The sequence below is a fragment of the Alexandromys fortis genome, unplaced genomic scaffold (assembly GCF_014885135.2).
Source record: "Alexandromys fortis isolate MF-2015 unplaced genomic scaffold, M_Fortis_MF-2015_v1.1 scaffold_18, whole genome shotgun sequence".
Classification (NCBI taxonomy): Eukaryota; Metazoa; Chordata; class Mammalia; order Rodentia; family Cricetidae; genus Alexandromys; species Alexandromys fortis.
Window position 1 is genome coordinate 5586327 of NW_026067897.1, and position 25515 is coordinate 5611841.

A 25515-nucleotide genomic window follows, 5' to 3' on the forward strand; every position below is an offset into this window, starting at 1 on the left:
AAGAGGGAGAGAGAGGGAGAGAGAGAGAGAGAGAGAGAGAGAGAGAGAGAGAGAGAGAGAGAGAGAGGAGGGGGAGAAAGAGAGAGACTATCTGAGAAGGGGGCCAGCCGCCACTGCTGCTTTCTACAGTGATTTTTAAAACTGAATTCTTTCACCGTTGAAGTGTTTCTTTTTTTCTTCAGGAGTGGACAAGCCCTCAAGTAACAATCTCAGGTACCCAGAAAGGTGGCCCAGCCCCACTGCGTTTCCAAGCTTCATTCCTGTTTGCAAACTTTCTTAGGCCATTGTGTTGTGAAAGCAGATATGAATCTGCATTTTTACGTGCCGGGCCTCAGAGGCTAGAGAGACGGCTCTGTAGGTAAGAATGCGTGCTGCATAAACGTGAAGACCCGAAGCCCGATCCCAGCGCCCACACAGGCAGCTTCACGTGGCCACTGTACCTCTGCAGCTGGTACTGCAGAGGGTAGAGACAGGAAGCTCACTGCTGGTTGCCGGTCTAGCTTCAGTGCAACGAGAAACTGTCTCAGGGGAGTAAGGTGAACCTGGTGGCCTCCGCCAGTCTCCATTCAAGCATGAGCACGTACACTTGTACACACGTGCACACACATTTGCCTCTATGCACCACCAAGGGGGAAAAAGAAACAAATTATGAAGCCCAATGTGTCTGTTTAATGGAGTAAGTACCGAAGCGAGTGCGAAGGGCACCAGGTTTTCCATGGCCCCAACCCCCAACCTAATTATATGATCAGTTTCTCCATTTACATGGTGAAATTCACCGTCCACTGAGGAGCAGACAAACAGTGCAACACTATGCAGGGGCATGGCTCAGCACAAAGGAATGAAGTGCCGGCACTTCCGGCAACGTGGGCGGGCCCACAAGACACCGCGCCACGTGAAAGATGCCAGCCACAAAGCCCACACGCCCCATAATCCAGCTTGTCTAATGGACAGGACAGCTGATTACACACTGCAGGCAACAGATGGGTAATTAATTAATGAAAATGTCCTGAAATTATTGTGACGGCATTTGTATTCAAAACGGAGAAACACTAAAAATAATAGCGGCAGGTATAGGTTAAGTAATTAAATTACATGGCGTATGGAATCTATCTCATTAAGACTGACATGAAAACAAAACATGGGATGGCAATGTAAATGTTTTATTATTGTTATTGGAGCGGGTACACACATGCCACAGCGCGTATGTGGAGGTCAGAGGTCGCCGTTGTGGAGTTGGCGCTCTTCTTCCACCATGTAGCTTCCAGGGATCAGCTGGGCAGTAAACAGCTCTCCTCCCTGAGCCGTCTGGACGGCCGGGGACACGAAGCTTGGTGCTGTGATGGTGACCGGGGCTTGTGCTGCCCACTCCAGCGCCAAGTCTCTTTTGTGTGATGTGGATCACAACGCCACTCCTCCTTCAGACTGCAGAGGGGAGTTCCGGCCTCTAAGACCTGGTTAGTGTCATGAACGCCATCTGTGACGAGCCCGGGAGAGGTCTCGAGAGCTACAGCAACCCCAGGTTTGGTTCCAGAGGGACTTGGGGCGGCTGAGAAGGCTGCTGTACTCCCGAGACCAGGATAAAGATTCTCAGGTGGGATTAGGGCCGTGGTCTGTGTGGGCGCGGCATTGTGAGACGTGGTAGGACGAAAACCGCCAGTTTTGAGAGGAGCTCCTGGATCCGTTTCTTCATTTTTGCCAGCTGGGGAAGCCTCAGGGATTAGAGCTAAGTAGTAACGGTGCCAAGGGACATAGTCCCGACTTCACTAATGCCAAACGCTCAAATCCCCGGAGAGTACCAGCAACTCCAGCCCTTGGGCTAAGGCAGCAGGGTGGTGAATCCAAGGCCAACACGTGCTACCGTGTGAGGTTATGCCATAAATAATTACAATCCTAAAAGATTAAAACCCTGGGAGGCAAACATGCCCAAACATACAATTCTATTTTTTTAAAAGGTATAAAAGAGGGGCAGAAAGCCAAGCTCTGGGGGCGGGGCTGAATGCATTTTGGGTTGATGTGGGATAGAAGCCTAGTGTGGACATTAGTGTGGGCATCTGAAGCAGAGACGGGACAGCCTCGTGTCGCCTACTGTTTAATCCAGGGCCTTGGAAAAAACAGACACAGAACGGAGAGCTGGTCTCTGGGAGCGGAAGCGCTTTCAACCTCAGGCTGAGAGTTGCATGCTTGGCTTTTCTGGTTCTAAGGCCGTTGGATTTGGCTCCTTGAAGAGCTGCCTGTGTGGGAGTGACTCATACCAGGTTTGGACACCCCTCCCCTCCCCGGTGGTTTGGGATTCTAGCCTGGAGCTTCATGCTAGATAGGCAAGTGCTCCTCACTCAGCTGCTGCGTTCCCAGCCTCTGCCCACAGCATCTCAGGGTCTGCAACAGGCTCAGACGGCCCCAGCCATGACTCCCTATGCTTTTCAATTTTGGACCCATTTCTTTATGAACACCGTTTATCTTTCCAAACTGTTGTATCCGTGTGAGGGCTGTTGCTAGGCCTGGATGTTTATGCTCGCAGAGATGTGTTATGTAAAGTCAAGTGGCCTATGGAGTGTTGTGTCATGTTTTTAATGTGCTTCACATAAGTCCTCTCTTCATCGTGTGATATCTGAGTGTGGGGCACACAGCTGTAATTCTGGAACGTAGTAGGTGGAGGCGGGAGGACCAGGAGTTCAAGGCCAGCCTTGGGCCACATAAGCTCTTACCTGAAAAACAAATTTAGGATTTCAACATTCACGATTATAACATTCAGAGCTATATATTTTTTTTTCAGGATAATGGCTCTCCCCAGGCCCCAGCTGTCCATGTGGCAAGCCAGTGTCCCAGATTAAATCAAGAGAGGAAATAATCTGTAATCCAAGGACGTTCACTTTTTCCTGCGGTACTTGAGGCTACCCCTCTTCTTGACACCTGCCACCCAGTTCTTTCTAAAGAGTCTACAGGATGGCTCTGTAGGAAAAAAAAAAAAAAACTTAAAAAAAAAATCACCTGTTGTACAAACCCTCATGACCTGAGTTTGATCCTGAGAACCCACATGGTAGAAAGAAAGGATTCCCTAAAGCTGTTAGCCGAGTTCCACAGGAGCCCCCCCCTCAGGACACACAACACATCCCGACACATGCTTTGAAAGAGCTCTGAACCGAACCTCTCTGCATCACCACTCTGTGTATATGTGTGTGTGTACATGTGTGTAAGAGTGTGTGTATGTGAGCATGTCTGCGCGTGTGTGTGTGAGTGTATGTGTATGCCTGTGTGTTTGTGTGTGTAAATGTGCGAGAGAATATATGTGCATGTGTTTGTATGTGTGCGTGTATATGTGTGTGTATTGTGTTTGTATGAGAGAGTGTGTGTGTGAGAATGTGTGTGCTTGTGTGTATGGGAGTGTATGTGTATGCGTGTGCCTCTGTGTGTGTAAGAGAGAGAGTGTGTGTGTGTAAGAGTGTGTGTGTGTGTGTGTGTGTGTGTGAGAGAGAGAGAGAGAGAGAGAGAGAATGTATGTGCTCATGTATATTGAAGCCAGAGATCAACCTTGGGTTTTTTTTTTTTTTTTTTTTTTTTTTGAGGCAGAGTTTCTTTCTCCATGTAACAGTCCAGGTTGTCCCTGGAACTGCTTGGTAGACCAGGCTGGGCTTGAACTCACAGAGATCCACCTGCCTCTGCCTCCATGGGCCACCACCGCTCGGCTAGGTGTCATTTCTTCAATCCACCTCACTTTTTAAATATTCTATGTTTTTATTGTATGTGTCTGAGTGTTTCCCTGCATGTGTGTGCACTACATGTGTGCCTGGTGTCCATGGAGGCCAGAAGAGGGCACCGATCCTCTGGACCCGGAGTTACAGATGGTTGTGTGTTATCATGTGGGTGCTAGGTACTGAACCCGCGTTCTCTGTAAGAGCAGCTGGTGCTCCTGACTGCTGAGCCATCTCTCCAGTCCTCCATTTTACTTTCTGAAAGAAGGTCTCTTACTGGGACCTGGGGCTCACGAACTGAGCTAGGCTGGCCACGTGGTGCAGGGATCCACCTGTCTAGATCCCTAGCGCTGTGAAGACTGTACCATCACACCCGGACTTTGTTTTACGTAGGTCCTGGGGATCCAGCCCCACAGTTGCGAGGCTGGCACTTTGCCAGCTGAGCTGTTCATCTCTGCAGCCTTACCACTCCGGTTTTATACAGAAATAACAGCTGTGAGATCGTGGTTGCAGCCTGCCATGGTGGCTCTTTCCTGTAATCCCAGCCTCTGGAAGCTTCTCCCAAGGATTTTCAGGAGTTCCAGGTCAGCCTGGGCTAGAGTGTGAGGCTCTGTCTCAAAAACAAATGCAAAGAAAAAAAAACAAACCAAAACAAAAAACTTTAGAATCTGACTGCTCTGAGTGATTCAAAGCCTGTAAATTTCCACATAGAAAATAAATCTAGTTTTACTTCCCACATGACAGGAATAAGGGTCATAACGGGTTAACAAAAGATCTGGACCACCCAGTAATCTGAAGTAGTCTAACTTAACTAGCTACCAACACCTTCTGCAGCCAGCAAAATCCAGGATTCCCAATTAGTGTCTAGTGCTTCCTGACCCCCAGGAGGGGGCTTCCCTTCCCTTTGCTTTCACGGCCCATTATCGCTCGCCCACTTGGACACGGTGTCCGAGAGCTAGCACAACAACCACTCCGAACTTCCAAAGTCTCGAGACAATAAAATAAGGCGTTGTCCCAGGGAACTACGTGTACCACATAAAGCAGATCATGTTTCCATCCCCTCCTCCCCTCACTGCCTCCAAAACAGACATCGGGCAAGCCAGGAAACCAACAGAGGAACAGATAAACTCAAGTGTCAGCCAAGCCCCGGCGCCCTGTGTCAGAGACACCTTAAAAGACACTTGGCTGGAGCCTGCTTTTTCTAACAGTGATGCCACTTGTCTGATCCCGAGTCTGAAGCCCTGGAGCCCGTGTTTGCTCAAGGGCTGGTTTGAAGGGTGCAGTAGTGTGGACTTGAGAGGCAATGGGAGGCTAAAATCCAGCAACAAGTCGCTAGCTGTAAGGTGGGAACGATTTACCTCCGATTTGCTGTAACAGGGTAATGAGGTTGCATATATGAATGAGAACATCATCTAGATTGTTCCTGTCCCTTCTTCTGAGAAACAAAGTCTGTATCTCTGTTTTTTCTCTTTAACAATGTTATTTGTGTATGTGTGTGTATGTGGTGATACACACGTGTACATCCACGCTCACACACAGAGGCCAGACGAGAATGCATCCTGCCCCATACTCTGCTTGCCCCACTGAGCCCACAGCTAGCCTGGAGCCCACAAGCTGCAGAGATCCTCCTGTCTCTTCCCCCATCCCACCCATAGGGTTACAGGCACACAGTCCACACCTGGGGTCTGGGGATTCAAAATCAGGTCCTCGAGCTTGCAGAACAAGAACCCTTCCCTGTTTGGCCATCTCCCAGCCTTCTTTCCGGGGCTGTTGTTTTGTTTGTGTGTTTGTTTTTAGGCAGAATCAAAATAGTCCATACTGGCCTGGAACTTGCTAATAACCCAGTCTGGCCTTGAACTCTCTCAGCCGTCTGAGTGTGTTGGGATTACAGGCACGCACCTCCAAACCTGCCTCAATTCTATTCCTTCTGAGTGTGCTGGGGCACAGGCACGCACCTCCAAACCTGTCCCCATCCTATTCCTTCTGAGTGTGCTGGGGTCACAGGCACGCACCTCCAAACCTGCCTCAATTCTATTCCTTCTGAGTGTGCTGGGGTCACAGGCACGCACCTCCAAACCTGCCCCAATTCTATTTCTTATCCTTCCAGGGTTTTGTTTACAAATATAAGCAAATTAACTCTATGTATATATAGTATCTTGCATCTCTTTGCTTCCGAAGAGGAACACAGAACTGCTCTGTGCCTTGCTTTTCTACCTAATCTATCTTGGAAATCTTTCATATCACTGTGAAGAGAGAGAGAGAGAGAGAGAGAGAGAGAGAGAGAGAGAGAGAGAGAGAGAGAGAGAGAGAGCTTCCCCATTTGTGCGCGCTCTCTCTCTCTCTCTCTCTCTCTCTCTCTCTCTCTCTCTCTCTCTCCCTCCCTCCCTCCCTCCCTCCCTCCCTCCCTCTCCCTCTCCTCCGTGAGACACTAGCATGCAGTGATAGAACAGTTTATTTGCCACCCTTTATGGGAAGTCGCTTGGATTATTTCCAGGATTGGTTTATTAGAAACGGCAGTGTCACCCCCGGCTGCCTGCTGCCCCCGTGCCCCATGGCTGCATGGCTGAGGAAGGAGCTGGTGCCTATGAAATCTTTAAGAATAATCTTACTGTCTTATTTTCTGCACCTGTAATATTGATACCTTTTGCCCTATGATTCTCAACAAGGTACAGGGTGTGATGGGGCTTTTAGGAGATTATTTTTCTTGCTCTCAGCATTCATTACTGCCGGTGGCTCTTTGTTTAGGGGTGGGGTTCCCCGGGACTCCCCCGCACCGTGTTAGCATGTCTGTAGGTGTCATATGTCTTCTGGTCTTCTTTAAGTAGCCATAATGTTGAGGTCTCGTGAGTGAAGCCTGCTGTCATGTCTAGGAGATAAAATCTCACAGCAGACTTCCTGGTGGTCTGGCTCCCCCTTCCATGCTGTTCCCCCGAACTGTAGCCGTGGGAGTTGTGTTGTAGACCTTTCTCTCAGCTGGGGCTCAGCACTCCATGATCAATGTTCTCTGCCTTTTGACGGGTGTGGTTTCTCTAGTAGTCTCTGTCTCTAGCATTCTAGGATTAAAGATGGTACCGCTACCTACTTGGAAAGGAATTCTTTCTTTAGCAAACAGAGCCTTGTTTAGTGGAATAACTGTGTTTGTGTTGAACATTTTAACCACTTCTTTTTTCTCTTTCTTTTTTTTTGGGGGGGGGAGTGTTTCGAGACAGGGTTTTCTGTAGCTTTGGAGCCCATCCTGGAACGAACTCTGCAGACCAGGCTAGCCTCGAACTCACAGAGATCCACCTGCCTCTGCCTCCTGAATGCTGGGATTAAAGACCTGCACCGCCACCATCCAGTGACAACCATTTTTTTTTTAAGATGTCTCTGCAAGAGAATTAAGAGCACCAACTGTTCTTCCAGAGGACCTGTGCTCAGTGTCCAGAACCCGCATGGCAGTTCACAACTGTCTGTAACTCTAGTTCCAAGGAACCCAACACCCTCACATAGGCATACATGCAGGTAAAACACCAGGGCACATAAAACAAAAATAGATGGATAGACAGACAGACAGACAGATAGATAGAGTGGCCCAGGCTGTGTGGTGGCACGTGCTATTCCAGCACTCAGAAGGCGGAGGGGCAGACCTGAGTCTCCAGAGCCAAAAGGCACTAGCGTTTGGTTGTTCAAGAAAAAGTAAGGAAGGGAGTTCAAAGGAGTACGAAGAGCAGAACTCAGTAAAATTTTAACTCATCTGTTCTCTACTTAGTCCCATAGCTTTCAGGCAGAAACTATTAGGCTACCATATTAAAATACTAAATGTATAGTGTCTGTTCCTCTTTCTTTCTTCAAGCCAATATGAAAATTTGCCATCCCGATGGGGGAAATTGTGGCCATGCAGACAAATGGAGAAAAATGATAATCAAATGAAAAGTCTTTTTATCAGGGTTGGAGAGATGGCTCAGCAGTTAAGAGCACTTGGTCTTGCAGAGAACCCAAGTCTGGTTCCCAGCACCCACAGGGTGGCTTACCCATAATGCCCTTTCCAGGGCTGCACCACTCTCTGACATCTGTGGTACCAGGTGAGTGCATGTTGCACATACATACATTTGGGTGAAACATTCATATACATAAAATAAATCTAAAAAAATTTTAAAGAAGAAAAATCTCTCAAGTAATCTTAAAAATTCCAACATTGCAAAACTAGGCGATGTAATCTTTCAACTCAGATTTGAAACAAATTATTGTTAAAAAAGACACATAAATTTGATAGCTGGGAACCATATTGTCCAAAACTAAAAAAAAGTAACTCAGACTATTTTTTAATTATGGCTCAGACTTTTATAGCCAGCACTTATATCTTCTCAATGACTTTTCACTGTAGTGACAACTTAACCTGAACCCTGCAGTCTGCTAGCAAGTCACAATTTATTTTAAAACAAAAAAGTCTTCTGTTTTTGTCAAAATTGTAGTATTACAATCCCTAAAAAGTTAACATGCTTTATCTGTAACCAATGAGAAAGCACGAGAATTGCCTTTCAACATTCTATCAAAAGCCTTCTTCCAGGTCATCTTTTATCTTTATCTCTTATGTGTATGAATGCTGTGCTTGCGTGTATGTATGTACATCACATGTGTGCCTGGCATGAAGGTGAGAAGAAGGCGTCAGGTCTCTGGAAATGGAGTCACAGACGGTTGTGAACTACTAAGTGGGTGCTGGGAACTGAACCCAGGTCCTCTGCAAGAGCAGCAAATGTGCTTAACCACTGAGCAATTTCTCCAACCCCTCTTCTTTCTTCCTGTCCTTTTTTTCTCTCTATTTTGTTTCTTAGTTATTTTTTACAGTTGTAAGGTATATCATTATTCATTTGAGATCTCTCTAATTTTTAGGCACTTAGAGCTATTAATTTCCCTCATGACTGCTTTCACTGAGTCCCATGAGTTTTTATATGTTTTATTTTCATTTGTTTCTAGGAATGTCTTTATTTCCTTCTTGATTTTTTTTCAAAGAATCATTAGTTGTTCAATAGTGTGTTGTTTAATCTCCACGTTTGTCTTATGTTCTAGGGCTTCTCTTGCAGATCTACAGTCTTATTCCATGTTATCAGATAGACTACAAGGAATTATTTCAGGTTTCCTATATTTCTTAAGAGTTACTTTGTGACCTAAAATATGATCTATTTTAGAAAAAGTTCCGTGGGATGCTTTGTGCTCTGGGAAACATGTATTCTGCAGTGTTTGAATAGGATGTACTGTAGACGTCCAATCCATTTGATCTCTGGTGTCATTTCATTCAGATATCTCTCCATTTTCGGTCAGGATGACCTGTGCCTTAGTTACTGTTTTCTATTGCTGTGATGAAACACCATGACTAAGGCTGATTATAAAGGAGAGCATTTAATTGGGAGCTTGCTTCAGTTTCAGGGGTTAGTTCATGATCACCATGGCAGGGAGTGTGTTGGCACACAGGCAGGCGTGGTGCTGGAGCAGCAGTTGAGAGCTTATATCTGATCCACAGGCTGGAGGCAGAGAGAGCGGACTGGGGATGGCATAGGTGTTTGAAACTGACAATTGGTGTTCAGAATTATTATTGAAAGTTGTCGTGCAGTGGTGGCTCACACTTTAATCCCAGCACTTGGGGGGCAGAAGCAGGCAAATCTCTGTTAATTCGAGGCCAGCCTGGTCTACAGAACTAGTTCCAGAATAGCCAAGACTGTTACACAGAGAAACCCTATCTCGAAAACAAAACAAAACAAAAAGCAGACAAAAAAAAAATGAAATAAATTCTCAGGTAAAGAAAGTTGTGTGTTGACTCTTGCCCCCTGTTGGTTTTGAGGCCCCTCCTTGGCTGACATGGCTGTAGCATGGCTTTGTCTTCCCTCTGGCCTGCTTTGTAAGTGATTTGTTTTTCTCATCAGTCTGTAGAGTCCCTTCTATCTCCCGCAGAGCTATCTTTATGGCTATAAATTCCTCTCATCTATTTTTATCATGGAGAACGCTTAGTTTTCCTTTAATTATGACAGATAGCTTTGCTTGGATTACTATTCTGGGCTGGCAGTTGCTATCTTTCAGAACTTGACATACATCATTCCAAGCCCTCTGGCTTACGGGGTTCACTGGAGTCATCTGTTACACCCTAATGAACCTGCCTCCTACTCTGTTTCCCTCCTACTGCTTTCAGGACACTTTGTTTTGTTTCTGTAGTGTTTTAATTACGTGACACATGGGGGAGTTCCTCTCCGGTCTTGTGTCCTTGCGGTTTAGTGTCCTGGTTTTTTTTTTTTTTAGACAGGGTTTCTCTGTAGCTTTGGAGCCTGTCCTGGAACTAGCTCTTGTAGACCAGGCTGGCCTCGAACTCCCAGAGATCCGCCTGCCTCTGCCTCCTGAGTGCTGGGGTTAAAGGTGTGCGCCACCACCTCCTGGCAATAATTTATATTGTCATTGCTTTGTGTGAGCTCCTTATGAGACTGCATTAGGATTTATGTAGCTTGTGTTACTTCTTCACTTGGCTTAATTTTTTTTATATTTATTTATTTATTACATATGCAATATTCTTTCTACGATATGCCTGCAGGCCAGAAGAGGGCACCAGACTTCAATACAGATGGTTGTGAGCCACCATGTGGATGCCGGGAATTGAACTCAGGACCTTTGGAAGAGCAGGCAATGCTCTTAACCACTGAGCCATCTCTCCAGCCCCTTGGCTTAATTTTTTTAATGGTTGAAATTATAATAATTTCTCCCTTCCCTTTTCTTCCACTAAACTCCCCATATACACCTCCTTGCTTGCTTTCAAATCCATGGCCTCTGTTTTTCACCAGTTGTTATTGCCTACATATATGTACACACACATACATTTAAATATAGCCTGCTCAGTCTGTATGGTGTTATCTGTATGTTATTGTTTAGTTCTGGATAGCTGACTGGTGGCCTTGCCCCTGGGAGACTATTTCTCTCACTCTCAGCACGCTTCGGTTGTCTTGGCTTAGGTTTTACCAGTTGTACTTTTTTGTTTGTTTGTTTGTCTTTTGAGACAGGGTTTCTCTGTGTAGCCCTAGCTGTCCCGGAACTCCGCCTGCCTCTGATTCCCCGAGTGCTGGGATTAAAGACGTGCACCACCACCGCCCCACTGCCACCACCCGGCCAGCTCTAGTCTTTTAGTTAGTGTTTTTTCAATGTTCAGGGGAGACTTGGTTGTGACTGTGCTAAGTGTGCAGTCTGCAAACAGCTGCTTAGACCAGGCGTTTCCTGGCCTGGTGCCAGCTCGCCTTTCCTTCCTGTCTCAGTGAGGGGTCTGTTGCTCTGACCATGGGCAACCCGAGGAAGAGAGGGTTCCATTCAGCTCCCAGCTCCACAACGCAGTCCATCACTGCAGGGGGTCAGGGCAGAAGTGTTGAGATTTGAGCTGGTACAGGAGCCAGGGAAGAAGGCCACTTACACTCCTCATGGCTTGCTCAACCTGCCTTCTTCAGCACCCAGGCCCACCAGCTCAGGCCCAACACCCACAGTGAGCTGGGCCCTTCCACATCGTTCATCAGTCAGGAAAATGACCACAGGCTTGCCCACAGACCTGTTGGTGGGGGCATTTTCTCAGCTGAGGTTCCCTTCCCCAAGCGACTGATTTGTGTCAAATCGACATAAAGTAGCCAGCCCACATACTCAGTACACGATTAGGTGGGGAAGAAACCACAGCTACTTTCTGTTACCACTGTATGCCGTTGTCCTACGAGCCAGCTACCAGTGGCTCCTCAGACTTGAGTAATGCTGGGAAGGAAAAAGCCAAGGACCATTCTCTGACAGTAGCTAATGCACCCCAGGCTGTTCTTGAACTCTGTATGTAGCTGATGATGGCCTTGAATTCTTGCTTTTCCTTCCTTCCATATTGAGGTTACAGGCATTTACCATGTATGCAGGGCTGAGAATTGAACACAGGCCTTCACAAACTCTAGGTGACCATCGACCAACTCACCCACATCCGCACATATGTGTTGCTAGGGTTTAATTCAGGCCTGTGCTAAGGTAAGGACATGCACAATGCTAAAATCCAAAATTTATGCAGCCCTAAAAAGGATTCTCTCAGGTGTGGTGGCACATACCTGAACCCCAGCATTCAGGAGAGAGGCAGGAGGAGCCCCAGTTTGAGGCCAGCTTGAGAGTGTAGTGTGTAGGCCATCTAGACAGCTCAGTAGGCAAAGGGTGTTGGCCACCTGGTGTTGTGGCCTGAGCAGGACCTCCTGGACCCATGTGGTAGGAGACAACCTTCCTCTGGCCTTGAAAAGCATTCCCATATACAAATAGAGACATAAATATGTAACATCTTGCCCCATGGTTAAGATCAAGCTGGGAATGTAAGCTGGTAATAGAGCATGTGCCTAAGACATATGAAGTCTTAGATTCACTCCTCACCACAGGCTAGCAAACACATATGCACACACACACACACATTCATGCACACACACACATTCATGCACACACACACATTCATGCACACACACACACAATTAAAAGGGAAGCTAGTGAGATGGCTCAGCAGGTAAAAGTGCTGCCAAACCTAACACCATGAAGTCCATCCTTGGGTACCACACAGTGAGAGAAGAGAGCATACTCCTTTAAATGGTCCTCTGAGTTCCATATATATATTGTAATGTCACTGTCCCTACATGCATAATAATAATAATAATAAATAGTAATAAAACCCTTTTTTAAAAGTTTGAGTATGGTGGCATATAACTTTACTCCCAGCACTGGGGAGGCAGAGGCAGACAGATCTCTGAGTTCAAGGCCAGCCTGGTCTACAGAGTGAATTCTAAGACCCTGTCTCAAATTTTTTTTCCTTTGTGTTAAGATGGTAAATTTAAGGCTACACATTTGTCACCTCAATTAAAAATAAAATAAAATCTGAAAAAAAAAGTCAGACTTTATTCTAAAAGCACTGGAGAAGTCTTTCAGTCAGTGTTCTACTGCCGTGAAGAGACACCACCATCAAGGCAACTCCTGTGAAAGAAAGCTTTAACCGGGCCTTGCTCACAGTTTCAAAGGGTTAGTGCTTTATCACGGCAGGGCGTGTGGCTCTGGAACACTAGCTGAGAGCTTTACATCCTGATCTGCAGGTCGGGGGAGGGGACCCAGACTGGGGCTGGTAAGCTCAGCCCAGTGACTTATCTCCTCCAGCAAGGCCTTACTTTCTAACCCTTCTCAAATAGTGCCACTCCCTGGAGACTATTCAAATATATGGGGGAGGGAGGAGGGGAGGAAGCATTCTTTTTGTTGTTGTTGTTGTGTTTTGTTTTTAGTTTTTTGAGACAGGGTTTCTCTGTGTAGCTTTGGAGCCTGTCCTGGAATCCGCTCTGTAGACTAGGCTGGCCTTGAACTCACAGAGGTCCACTTGCCTCTGCCCCTGCCGGAATGCTGGGATTTAAAGTGTGTGCTACCACTGCCCGGCAGGGGCCATTCTTATGCAAACCACCGCAGGAGCGTGTTTTAAATAGGACGGAGGCCCGCTCAGTCTTTGTGCTTTCAGGAACTCCCCCCTCTTCCCTGTTCTAAAGGCCCTGTCATCCCTGCTGCCAAGTTAACCATCAGCGGCAGTGGTCCCTGTCTTTCCTCTGGTGTCCAGACTGCTTTGCTAACCGCCTTTGGATGTCTTTGTCCCTAGATGGTGAGAGTTGTGTGTCCTTTGGCGTCACATCAAGTTAAGCTCCGGGCACGGCACCCCGGGTTCGCTGTGATGGTCTGAAGCTTCAGGAGCCTTCTGGTAGACAAACACAGCAGAGGGAGAGGATGGCTGTCTGAAAGCTGAGGACAGACCCTTGAGAAGAAACCACCCCCACGGACACCGCGGACCTGGACTTCCAGGCTCTGTCACAGTAAGGAAACTGTTTCTGTCATTTCAGCCACACGTCTCTGTGGTGTTTGGGATGGAAGTCCCTGCACACTGAGGAGTCTGTGTTCAGAAAGCGAACAAGAAGGGCTCACCTCAAGGCTCCCTATCGGGAATTACTAATCCACTCCCAGCAGAGAGACGGGAGCACAGCAGAAGGGGGCTGTCCCCTGTGCGTTCACGTGTGGCTCGCGCCTGTGGCAGTGGATGTGCGATGCTGGAGACAGCTCACCCTCCAGGTCCCCGTGAGCACTAGAGGGGGCAGGAGGGTGGTCAGTCCTTAAAGCAGGACGATATATCTACATTAGCCATAAGAGTGGTTTGACCCAGAGTCATTCTGTGACTAACAAAGACGGATTATCTGGGCTTTGAAAGTCTGAAGATCTCCACAGTCATCCTTGTCCTAACATGCAGACACAGCTGGCTCTCAGTGAGCTGTCTCATTAAAAGGATCCACAGGACTACCTATTATTAGTGTATTATTTTCCTCGGTGCTACAGCTACTTTGGCATCTGTTTTACTGTTGCCATGGGAACTCAGGCCCATAATCAGCAGTTCTTTTCCCTCTGAATATTAGGCTTAATAAAAGGCAGTTCTGATGAGGCGAGGAGTTCGCAGTGCCCAGCCAGAGGACTGGCAGAAGCATCCTGTTGCAAGCAGTTGCAAAATTAACCTACATGGTTCTTTGTTACCCTGGCCTTGGACTAAGCGGACTTAGTGGTCAGCCAGGCTTGCATGAGGACCTGGGGTGTACTTTATGATGGGGTGCTTATTTAGAAAATGAAGTTTCTCCCCCCTCACACCCTTCTTTTACCTGGATTGATCTTAGTAAGAGAAAGATGCGACTTTTAAAAATAGACATGGGGCCTCTGGTGCTCTAGGCAAGAATGCTGTGCTGAACTTTGTCTTCACCTTTTTTTTGTGTTGTTTTGTTTGTTTTGTTTTTTTTTTCATAGTGTTTAAATTTTGAGACAAGATCTTGCAACGTTGCTTAAGCTGCCCTTAAACTCGCCCATCAGCGTAGGCCTTGATCTCAAGATTCTCCTGTTGCCTCCACGCTAGCGAAGGTGACAGGCCCGCACCGCCAAGCCTGGCTCAGAGGCCATACTCTCTGTTCGCTCGATTTTATAAAAATTAGTTTTGATGTTATTATTGTTTTTTAAAGGTTTATATACTTTATGTGGATGAATGCTTTATTCACGTGTCTGTCTGACGACTGCAAGGTCAGGTGAGGGCTTCAGATCTCCCATAACTGGAGTTAGGGATGGCCGTGAGCCGCCACGCGGGTGCTGGGAATGGAACTGAGGTCCTCTGCAAGAACAAATGCTGTTAATCGCCGAGCCAACTCCCCAGCCCGTTATTTTTGTTCTTTTTAGTTGTGTGGGGGTTGTGTCTGCTTGTGAAAGCAGTGCCCACAGAGGCCGGAGGTGGGGCTCCTGGAGGTGGAGCTACTGCAGTTGTGAGCCACTGGGTGGGGTGCTAAGAACTGAGCTCTGAAAAGGAGTACATGCTCCTAATCACCATGCCATCTCTCTAGCCCCCTCTTATGTGGGTGTTGTTTGGTTGGTTGATTTGTTTTGTGTTTGTTTTTGTTTTGTTCTTGGTGTCTTGTTTTATTTTTATTTTATTACTATTCTTTTAAGTTTTAGAGACACGGTTTCTCTGTGTATCCCTGCCTGCCCTGGAACTTACTATGTAGGCCAGGCTGGCCTTGAACCTGGAGATCCCTGCTTCTCTGCCTCTCGGAGTGCTGCTATTAAAGACTGGTGCCTCCACTGCCCACCTGTTTGTTTTTTGAGACAAGGTCTCACTGTGTAACATAGGTTGGCCTCAAAGTTATGGAAATCCTTCATCTTCAGGTTCCCAAGGGCTGGAATTAGAAATACCAGCACACCCGAGATGCTGTCAAATCAGGGAAAGGATAGATTTAAGCATTATAGACAATAAAGGTTCTCTCCATTTTTTAACCAGTCAATAAAAGTAACTGCGTATTTACTTTTATATTATGGGATATTTGGAAGCCATAAATCTTGTCTTCTTAAAATATACATTCCCTGTAAAATATTTCAGAGCAATATTAATTAATTTAATTAATTTCAGTGCGATACAGCCCTTGCATACGGCACAGAAATCAAGAAGTCCCAGTGAAACACTAGTCTTTTTTTTTTTTCCCCTGGTTACAGGTGACCACAATCGTTAACAAATTTCATTTGTTTCTCCCCCTTGATGTAGTTCAAGCTGGTCTCACGACTGATTGGTACGTAGTTGCCAGGGATGACCTTGAACTCTGATCCCCCCTGTTTCTTCCTACCAGGTCAGGCGTAGTGGGTACCACCACGCCAAGTTCCTTTGTACTGTTCAGAGATGCTCTTTGTGATGCAATGCATACATGCACTCTCACTAATGAACACACAATGGGAGCATGTTCTACATGTATGTGCCTCACTTTGCCTTTTCTCTGTGTATGGATACCGTTCCTATCTCGTTATATAAAATTCCCACTGTGACCTTATTTATAGATTATTTATTGTGAGCTGGAGGCATCGTGTGAGATCCTGGCAACAACACAATTCTTACTCTTTGGAAACAGACTCTTTTAGTTCAGAGTGAAAGGTACCTGGGGCATCCTGCCCTTGTCAGCTTGACACACAACCACTAAACCACACTCCTTTCAGGGGCACAATGCTGCAGTTAATCAGGAGGGAGAGGAGCAGGACGTGCAGACGTCTAGATTGGCTCAGATGTGTCATTAAGGGGCGAGCCTCCAGGTGGGCAGGGAGAACAAAGTCATTCTCTGTCGAGGGAGCAGGAAGTACCGCATCCTATGGGCAGAGAGTCGGAGAGAAACGTTGGGCTGCAGGGAAGACCGCCAATTAGGCGAGATCATGGTGCTCAAGCCTTTGACCACAACGCACAGCCAACACTTCACATAACCACACAGTGTGTGCGAGCTGGAATGCGTTCGTGCAGGCACATGTAAGCACGTAGAAAGAACATCAGACAATACCCCTACTAAATGTACTCAGGTATTTTTCTGCTCAGTTCCAGTTAGTTGTTTTCTAAATGCTAGTCGTGACTCTCGGGGCGGGTTTTGAAAACCACTAATAGGTACCATCTGCAAGCTGGGAAACTCTGGGTTATAACATGTCTGAGGACTCCGACTTCCAGGCCAGTGAGATAGCTCAGCGGGTGAGGGCACTGGCTGCCAAGCTTGATGAACCAAGTGTGATCTGAGAGCCTGCATGACCTGGGAGATAATTAACTCCTGCAGGTTGTCTTCTGACTGCTGCAAAATATGTCACCAAGAGTCAGTAAGTTTATTTGATCATTGATTATTCAAGATTGGTGTGGCAGTGTGTGCATGTACTCCCAGCACTGAGGGGCCTGCGGTAGCAAAATTTCTTCCCTCCCTCCATCCCTCCCCCACTCTTCCTCTCCCCTCTGTTTCTTCCCCCCTCCCTTCTCTCCCTCTTCCCTCTCTCCCCCACTCTCTCCGTCTTTTGTGTTTCGAAACAGGGTCTCTCTAATGTGGCTCTGACCGTCCTAGGACTTGCTATGTAGAGAAGACTGGCTTCAAACTCACAGAGATCCTCCTGCCTCTGCCTATGTATGTGCCAGCACTCCCAGTTTGAGACAGAAAGATTTTCAGTTTGAGGCTAGCATAGGTTGGACAGCGAGATTCAGGTCAGTCTGAATTATATAATTAGAATCTCCAAACAAAACAAAGGAAAAAGAAAAGGGGAAAGAACCATTCTGCTTGTTGTGCAGAGAATTTTTGTATTTATTTCCCTGGGACAGGCAGACTGAACTCTGACTTGCATCTCCGACCCTTGGGAACATCTTTGCTGCTGCTGTTGAGTGTGACCACAGAGTTTATCTTCTCAGAACTTGGCCATCCCACCTTTAGAAAGCCAGCCTGGTCACACTTGTGGTCACCAAAACTGAGTGCCAGGTCCTGACCCCAAAGTGCCTTATCAGGTAATGCTCCATTCCCGTGCCCACCAACTTAGACAGCAGACACCTTGCCCTCCCCTGTCTCCCTGCAACAGAAAGGTTTCCGAGTGCCTTAAGATGCGCTCGGTCATGTGCTGTTGCCTGGCCTGTCTGCACAGGCGCTTTTCCCTGATTGCCCTGGGCTGTCTGAAGATTGGATGTTGCTATATTTTGTTTGTATTTTAATAAAGCTTGCCTGAAGTTCAGAGAGTAAAACAGCCACACTGGTCAGCCTTACAGACCAGGCAGTGGTGGCACACACCTTAAATCCCAGTAACCCCACTAGTTTTCCATAGAAACCAGGTGGTAGTGGTGCACACCTTTAATCCCAGCCCTAAAGAGAAACATAAAATGGGTGGAGACAGCTCTCAGACACAGTCTCATTCTGAGACTCCTGGAGGCAGGATCACCATTTCAGACTGAGGCAGAGGTGAGAGTAGGTGGCTGGTTGTTTTGCTTTTCTGACCTTCAGGTTGAATCCCAATTTCTGTCTCTGGGTTTTTATTAATCATGCTACAATAAACTTCTGCTTCAGTTTGTTTGTCCAGGACTGACCTCTAACTTCTGAGGCGGCTGAAGAGGAAGCAGCGTGAGGAACTCAGACATAGTCATGCATTCAGGGACAAGATCTGAGATATTTGCCATGTGTTATTCTAGGGCACCAGTGTAGGGAGTTTGAAACTAAGTTTTATTTTGTTGTTGTTTTTTGTTTTGTTTTTGTCAGGGTCTCATATAGCACAGGCTGGTCTCAGATTTGCAACACAGTTGAAGAAAACCCTGAGCATGTGGTTTTCTTGACTCCACCTTTCCTGAGAGCTGGGGTCATACACATGTGTGCTGTAGTCCCGAGAACTGGGGTCATACACATGTGTGCTGTAGACCCCAGTTTAATGAGGTGGCGGGGGTATCCTGCTTTGTTTATAGAAGGCAAGCAGTCTGCCACCCGAGATACATGCCTAACAGCTTTGCAGGGGACTCTGCTGTCATAGTTAATGCAAAATTGGTAGAGATGCTCCCTGGGGAATTAGCGGAGGAGCTCCCTGGGAAAGAGAGCTCCACAGCCGTTGCATTTGCCCAGGTTGGACCACACTCAGGTCATATCAGTCTGTCCTCATTTACTTGGAAAAACAATTGCATCAAGGAAAAGGAGAGTCGGTGATTTTTACAGCACTGAAATTATAGCCAGTGAATTATTTTATTTGGTTTTATGAGCAGTTTGATTTTATTTTTTGAGGTTTCCAGGCTGGCCTTGAACTCCTGAGCCTTCTCTACCTTCCAAGTGCTGAAATCAGAGGCCCATGCTGGGGTGAACTCAGGGCTCTGTGCACAGCAGACAAACACTCTACCCACTGAGCTAAAGCCCCGGCCCCTGAACGGCTTTATAGTTCTAGTATGTTTACTTCCTAATTTGTTTATAAAATCTTTCTGATTCTGTTGTAGGGGTCATGGGCATGCAGCCTTTAATCACAGCACTCAGGAAGTAGGCAGATCTTTATGGAGACCAGCCAGGTCTATATGACTTCCAGGCCAGGCAGAGTTATTTATATTGTGAGACCCTGTCTCAAAAGCAAACTAACTAACAAACAAAAAATCCTATTATTCATTTTGGTTTAAAAAAATATAAAAGTTTTTTTAAAAATAATTTTGGTTTAAAAGAAATAAAATCAAACGCCCGACTCTTACATTACAGTTTTGTTTCTTTGTGAAGGACATACATACGTTTGTCTCTGTTATTTATTTTCTTCTTCGGCCAAAAGACCATAGTTTGATGTGTTATACGTGTGCTGGTGAGTTTCTTCCATTGCACAGCAGGAGTCCACTTTACATCACTTCACTTACTGAGATCCCATCTTCAGAGGTCGGTCTACAGCCGGCTGTCATCAGGTAGGGGAGAGGTCAGTCTACAGCCAGCTGTCGTCAGGTAGGGGAAGAGGTCAAGAACACAAACAGTGTGGTAGAAGCAGGAGCTGGGAATGTAGTTCAGTGGTAGGGTACATACCTGGAGCAAAGAAGCCTACGAGTACTAACACACACACAAACACGAGAGAGAGAGAGAGAGAGAGAGAGAGAGAGAGAGAGAGAGAGAGAGAGAGAGAGAGAGAGAGAGCAGCTTTGTATCAACTTGACACAAGCTGAAGTCATCTAAGGGGAAGAGACTCAATTGAGAAGATGCCTCCGTGAGATCGGGCTGTCGACAAAGCTGTCAGGCATTTTCATGATTAGTGATTGATGGGGAGGGTCCAGCCCACTGTGGGTGGCACCATCCCTGCAATCCAGTAAGCAGCAGCCTCCATGGCCTCTGTGTCAGCTCCTGCTTCCAGGTTCCTCTTGTGTTTGAGTTCCTGTCCTGACTTCCTTCGGCAATGGCCAGTGATGTGGAAATGCAAACCAAATAAACCCTTTCTTCCCCGGTTCGCTCTTTGGTCACGGTGTTTCATCGCAGCAATAGAAACACCGACCAAGACACACATGGATCACAGTGTGAAGTGCCACACGGACTGGACCCACAAATCCCAGTGCCCACATGGCGGCTCACGACCATGTACAACTCCAGTTTCAGGGATCTGATGCCCTCTTCCCGACTTTTTAAGAATGGCGGCACAGATGTATAAGCAGCGAGCGAAATACTCACATGCAAGCACCACAAAGACCCTCAGGCAGTTACTGTCGTCTTCTGGGCATGCTCGTAGTTGGCTTTATTCCTTGCTTTTTCTGTTGCTGTGTTCTTAAAAACCGACAAAAACAGCTTAAGACAGGTTTGTTTTGTGCATAGTCTTGCGGGTCCAGCCCGTTATTCTGGGGAAACCACAGTGGCCGTGCTTGAAGTCACTGGTTCACTGCATCTGCAGTCGAGGAGAGAGACGGACACGGTCTAAGACCCCAGGCCAGGGAATGGTTCTGCCTGCAGTGATGTGTCTTTCCCCGTCAGTACATTTAGTCAGAATAAGCCCACATAGGCATGCCCAGAGGCCCGTCCCCCAGGTTATTTTAGATGCAAGTTGACAATTGAGTTTAACCATTTGGGTCAGTAAAAGTTTTTCCAGTAAATCAACTTTAGGGTTGGGTGTAGAATGACTGTTAGGGTTCCAGCCGTCACTTAACGTTGAGCAGCCCTCATGCTGGGTGCTGGGATTCGGTCTCACCATCTAGTAGAGGATACACGGTATATACACATCTAAACTCTTAGGAACAGGTAGGCAAAACCACTCATGGTGGCTTCAACAAAAGAAGCATGGGATGGACTTTTGCTGCTGAAAGACCAGGAGGCTTTTCATGGCTGTGATAAAACACTATGACCAAGGCAGCTTGAGAAAGTTTATTTGGACTTACGGTTCCAGAGAGATAAGAATCGGTCCTGGTGAGGAAGGCTGGTGGCAAGCTGAGAGCTCACGTCTCAGCCATAAGCAGAGATCTGGAAGTGGGGGGAGGCTATCAAACCCTCAAAGTCCTCCAGTGAGGCCACGCGTCTTCAACGTCCCCTGACAGTGCCACCAACCAGAGTTCAAATACCCAGTATGACGGGGACATCTCTCATTTAGACAGTCACACTGGGGGGGCTTAAACATGCAAACTTATCTAAGTTAAATTATTTTAATTAGGTTCAGAGGACAGGGTGTGATTGGAACCGTGTACACACAGGCAAGCGGCTCTTTGTACCTTATGGCATCATCACTCCTCCCTCCCCTGGGAACCCTATGCCCTCGGAATAGCTGCTATCCAGGGCGAGGTTTTCTCTGTGCTTTTGTGTGTGTGTGTGTGTGTGTACAAGTGCACTGTGTGTCTAGGCCAGAGGACTGACAATCTGCAGTACTTTACATCCACCTTGTTTTGGGGAACAGGGATGGGCCTCTCATCTGACATATCAGAAAGGGGAACACCTGTCTCTACCGCCTTCAGCACTGAGATTTCAAGTTCTTGCTATCATACCTGGGAACTGAAGTTAGGTACCAGCTGAACTTCCTCTCCAGCCTCTTCTTATGGACTCAAAACACTTAGCAGGATGGAGGAAGCCCTGCTCTGGGGCCGACTGTTGTGTAACGAATGCCAGCTAGTTGGCCTGCAAAGATCCTTCAGCTCCACCACAGCCCGCGTGTGTTCTGTTCATATTCCCACACTTTTAAGCCTCTCCTCTCACTGCCCTTCAACCTCAAAGGTGGGTCACCACCCACTTCGCACAGAAAAGTGACTCTCCTGCTCTTTCCTCTTCTCTTTCAGTCTCTGGCTGACCCTGGCTGGCCTCTGCCGTGGACGCCTCACCCTTAGGCTTTCTCTCTTTCTCACTATCATTCGCCATAGTTAGCTTTCTTCACACAGGTGTCTGGGAATTGCTCGCTGAGACAGTGACCCCTCCCTTGGCCCCCAAGGTTGTTGGGACCATTTGGAGGCCTGGCCTCCAGCTGCTCTTCCCTGCTAGAGATCTTTACTTTCCTTCTGATTTGAGTTTACTGAAAGCTGTGTCAAAGTTGTTTACCAGCTCTGCTTCAGGAGCACAAGCACATGTTGCCTTGGCCTTGAGGATCAGAGGATAAGGTTTTCACCTGTTGGCCCACCTGACTGTTGGGTTTATAAGCCTCCATGGTGCTATTAAATAGAGGGCTTCTTACCAGTGACTAGAGGTCCGTGTCCCTGTCCCTGTCTCTCTGTGTGTTTCAACCTCCAGCCCCTTGCCCGAAGCTCGGGAACTGTACGGTAGTGCATAGAGCGCAGACAGGCGTTGTGCGCTGCACAAGGTCACTGAAAGTCAGACAAGCCTGTTTTGTGTTTGCCGCTTTGCTCTCTAGAGCCAGTGTCTGTCTACCTCTGCATCTTCTCCCCTTCACGGCACAGAGACCGTTGCTTTGGATTCCAGGAACTGCAGGGCCTTCCGGGACATACCATTCCCAGAGAAGCACAGTTGTCTATTTCGGGTAAGCTGCCCCTCTCTTCCCACAGCCACAGGGATCCCCTCTAGCGATGACTGGAATTTGGAGCTCTGGGAATCCCTGTGCAGACCCTGAACTGAGATAATGATCAAAGAGCCGGTAATTGGACCTTGGCTGCTGAAGGATGCACACCTCTTATCCCTCCCCAGTTCTTCTTACCTAAACCTGAAGCTCTTTTGGAAAGAAAAATCTCAGCCATTTCTTCCTCAGGCCACTCAAGACCTTGTCTTCTTCACAGCCAGACTGCCATATCTCTCCTCACCCCTCCACTGTGGCTTGACTCCTCCCGCTACTTCCCAGGGGCCAGCTCTTGCTGCGATCATTGTTGACCATTCTTAAATTTCCTAATGTTTTCCCCTTCAGCAAGCGATCCTTCTCCTTGGCTTCCACACTCCCGGTTTTTTCTTTCCTCCTCCTCCTCCTTCCTCTTCAACATAGGCTCGTTTAGCTCACTGTGGTCTCCCACTCACCATAGGCAAGGATGACTTTGAACTCCTGACTCTGCCTCCCAAACGCAGAGATTACAGGCATGCAGCACAGCTCCTGGCTGTCTCAATTTCTCTTAAAGTCCCTAGTTATACATTTTTTTAAAAAAATCATGGTAAAAGTGCCCATCATGAGATGTGGGAACTTTGTCCTGGGCTCACTGGCATCTTATTTGGTTTCCTTGAAGACCTCTTTCCAGCTTTTAGCTCTTGTGCTAGACACCATCCTCCTTACATGTTTGTGAGCTAACTGACTAGGTCGAGAGCGTTCCTTATTTCTCCGCACGGGAGGCTGACCCGTAAGACACAGCTTCTTGGCCAGAGGGGAGTGGCAGCCAATCAGGAGACAGGATGCGTTGATCCTGGCCAACCCCTCTGCGACTGTGGTCATTGCCACACTTTAGCTGAGTCCCAGGAGATTTGGGTTCTGGGAATGGATGTGGCATCCAACTGCTGCAATGCCCTGACTCTCTCAACGTTACTCTTTAAAATTAATTTGTTTTTAAGCTGGGCACGATGGCTAAAGATAAAGAACTGGAACTTGCTTACTGCCAGCCGAGCTCCAAGGTCAGTGAGAGAGTCCGTCTCAAGGGAATTAGTGGTAGAGGGAGGTGCTTGACAGCCGGCCTCCACACCAGCACACCGGTACTTGCGTGCGTGTGTGTCCGTCCTGCCACCCTCATCCTCAACCACAACAACAAACCTCGGGTCCATTCGATTGGCTCAACAGGTATGAGTACTTGCCATCAAAACTGTTTCCAGACTACAGTGGAGGAGGGTTATAACAAAAATCCCACAAGTTGTCCCCTGCCCCTCACATGTGAGTCGTGGTCTGTGTGCCCCAAAAATAAATATTTTTTTTTAAAGTAAAAAGAAAGGGTCTAGAGAGACGGCTCAGCAGTGAAGAGTCCTGGCTGTTCTTCCAGAGAACCCACACGGCAGCTCACGACTCTCTGAGCTCCAGTTCGGGGAATCCAGCAGACACACATACAGGCCAAACACTAACGCATATAAAATAAGAATAAATGTTTAAAATTAATAAAATGAGGAGGAGGGAAGAAAACCTCTGCGCTGCTCAGGGCAGGGCTGGTGACAGGCCACCTCATGTTACTGAGCCTACCTCTACTTTGAGAGCATGAGGAGGACATTAACCCTGGTGTCAAGGAGTAATTCAGACCCAAGCCTTTTCCCCCTTTGGTGTCTTCTGTTACCTTCTGTGGTGGTTTGAATATAATTAGCCCCCATAGGTTCACAGGAAGTGACACCATTAGGAGGCGTGGCCTTGAGTGGGTGTGGCCTTGGGGGAAGTGTGTCACTGGGAATGGGCTTTGAGGTTTTAAAGCTCTCAAGCCAGGCCCAGTGCCACTCTCTCTTCCCGTGGCCTACAGGTCTGAATGTAGAACTCTAAGCCACTTCTCCAGCACTGTGTCTGTCTGCATGTCACATGCTTCCTACCGTGATGAAAGGCTGTCCCAGTTGGATGTTATCCTTTCTGAGAGCTGCCATAATCGTGTCTCTGCACAGCGATAGAAACCCTGACTAAGACACTCTCCTCCATGAGGGGTAGAGACAAGGTGTCATTCTGCCCAGGCTGCCATTGAAATTTGATGGAATCATCCTGTTTTACCCCCTGAGTTCTGAGATTATGTGTTGAACCGTTATTGTTACCATTGTCATTTTTTGGCAGGAGGGGGGAGTTTGAGAAGGAGTTTTCTCTGGTGTCCTGGCTGGCCTAGAACTCAGCACAGTTCTCCCTATTTGGCCTCTAGAATGCCGTGTCTGCAAAAGTGAGCCCCCAAACGCGGCTTCCCTACCCTTGAAATGCCCCAAGCCTGCCCATCTCCCGTTCACCTCACACCATCTCTGTACTCACATGTGTTTCTGCTGGCTAATGTAGGTCCACCCCTCCACCCCCAATGGCCTAAACAAGACTTTGGCTCAGTAAACAGAAGCCTAAGGTAGGGTTCTCTTTACCAGGAACTTCCCTTAATCCACCCCTCGAAGGTCAACCACTTCTCGCAAGGGCATCCGGTTCCTGGTCAGCCTAGCCTGACACAGCTTGAAGACTCCCTGTTGACTGTCATATAAAATCTTTTCCTTGATTTTCCGATACTTTAGGGCTCTTTCTCTCCTCTCCCCCCATAGCCCTGGCAGTTTGATCCCCAATAAGCCTTCCTGCCCATGGAGTGGCCCCGTTCAGTGGTTCCACTGCCCCCAGCTTAGCACTAAGAGACCCAGGTCACTAACGCTCTACTGGATTTGTGGGAATAACTAGGAAGGCCTTCCACGAGGCAGCCCACTTTCAGGAACTGGGAAGGCTAGCCCTGGAAGCAGTGATTAGTGTTATTGGTTAGTGTCCATGAAAACTGTTCAGATTTACACTGGAAAACAATCGACCAGTTGCTCTGTTTTTGACACTGGCAAAGCCGAAGAGGTCTTGAAGCTAGGCAGGACTGAAGCCTGTACCTGGTGTAAAGGTGTGTCCTGTCCCTTTAAGAGACAAGCCACGCCCACTCCCTTCCCTGTCTGCCCAAGGCAAGCTGATCTTCAGCTTCCAGCCTGAGTCC

General features: G+C 47.5%; 1 protein-coding gene across 2 annotated transcripts in view; it reads left to right on the forward strand.

Moving 5' to 3' along the window:
• LOC126516013 (translation initiation factor IF-2-like) overlaps nt 1-25515 on the forward strand; it is a 101947-nt gene that overhangs the window by 56278 nt on the left and 20154 nt on the right. For both annotated transcript variants that reach the window (XR_007595990.1, XR_007595989.1), the window contains exon 2: nt 13324-13534. The gene's annotated coding sequence lies outside the window, so the exon portion shown is untranslated. The remainder of the gene's footprint in view (nt 1-13323; nt 13535-25515) is intronic.